Genomic DNA, 1246 nt, shown 5'->3' with positions numbered 1-1246 from the left:
ATGACCCCTTTAACCCTCACTTGCTCTCTAAATAAAAAATCACTTTTTTTTATAGAGATTTAATTTCATTTGGTCATTCATTCATTTGTATTGTTTTGGCACTACCTCACACATTCAGCATACATAGTACCTCACCCGATCATCATGTTGCTGATGCCTGTTTGAAAAACAAACACAATTAAACAAATGACTTTAATTATAAATCTTGTATTTCCAGTTCAATAAATCAGCTGTATCTAATACTTGCCGCTCATGTAGTCTATATTGTGTACCAACAGCTACAACCACAAACAGAACAACAACACATATTCCTGCTACAGCAGCTGGAGACAGACCTGAATCTGTAATGATAAAGAGAAACTGTCATCACTTTATTTGTATAGCGCTTTTATACAATACAGATTGTGTCAAAGCAGCTGCAAAGTGATACATAAGATGAAGGAAAATAACAGAATCAATTATGATAAGGCTTTCTATGTTGTGACAAAGAACAGTACTTTGAATGTAACGAGTGACCAAATGATACTCACCAGTGACAGTAACACAGAAGCTCTTTATGATGATGCTGCTACTGCTGATGATGTGTAGTTTATAATCTCCAGAGTCTGTGGTTCTGGTGTGTGTGATGGTCAGAGATCCAGTCTGATGATCCACCTTCAGTCTGTCTCTGAATCGCTCATCACACTGTGCATCTGTGCAGATCTCACTCTGATCTCCAGTGATTTCAGCGATGCGAACGTCATCAAAATACCACGTCATCAAATTATTCGTTTGTTTTATTACACCAGGGTCAAATGTGGCAGATTCCCCCTCCTTCACTGAACTTCTCCTCATTTCATTGATCTCTGCTGGAACATCTGAAACACAAAACGCTAAATCATGTCTAGTTGTGTCAAATCTTTCATCTGTAAATAGTGATAACCACAACAGTGTTGCTCTTTTGTTTTACCGATGCACAACACAGCAATAAACTAAATCAGAAAAAGTTTTTAGCTTGTTTTGCATGTGCATCCTGCATAAAGAACTGACAGTGTTTTTTATTACACTCAATGCAGATAGTCAGCATTGCATATCATCTATTCAAATCTTCACTTTTAGTAGTTGGTGCTATACTTAATGCAAATGGCATACTATTAACACTACATTTACACTTAGTGTAAATAGTTGCTTGACAAACAAGTATTTTAATGTACATTGTATTCATGAACATAAATAACTGCATTAAACCATAAAGGGGAAAAAAAAT

General features: G+C 35.9%; 1 protein-coding gene and 1 long non-coding RNA gene across 2 annotated transcripts in view; one reads left to right on the top strand and one right to left on the bottom strand.

Annotated features, from left to right (window-relative positions):
- The window catches only part of LOC107575280 (uncharacterized), an 18263-nt gene that overhangs the window by 1387 nt on the left and 15630 nt on the right, over nucleotides 1-1246 (bottom strand). The window contains exon 2 of the long non-coding RNA XR_001607838.1: nucleotides 106-341. This is a non-coding gene — a long non-coding RNA (uncharacterized lncRNA). The remainder of the gene's footprint in view (nucleotides 1-105; nucleotides 342-1246) is intronic.
- Nucleotides 1-1246, top strand: part of LOC107575279 (SLAM family member 9-like) — a 36556-nt gene that overhangs the window by 24616 nt on the left and 10694 nt on the right. The window lies entirely within an intron of this gene.

Source organism: Sinocyclocheilus grahami, unplaced genomic scaffold (assembly GCF_001515645.1).
Source record: "Sinocyclocheilus grahami isolate Dianchi unplaced genomic scaffold, SAMN03320097.WGS_v1.1 scaffold2546.1, whole genome shotgun sequence".
Classification (NCBI taxonomy): domain Eukaryota; kingdom Metazoa; phylum Chordata; class Actinopteri; order Cypriniformes; family Cyprinidae; genus Sinocyclocheilus; species Sinocyclocheilus grahami.
Note: the sequence above shows the minus strand (reverse complement) of the source record. Positions and strands in the feature narration are given on the sequence as shown.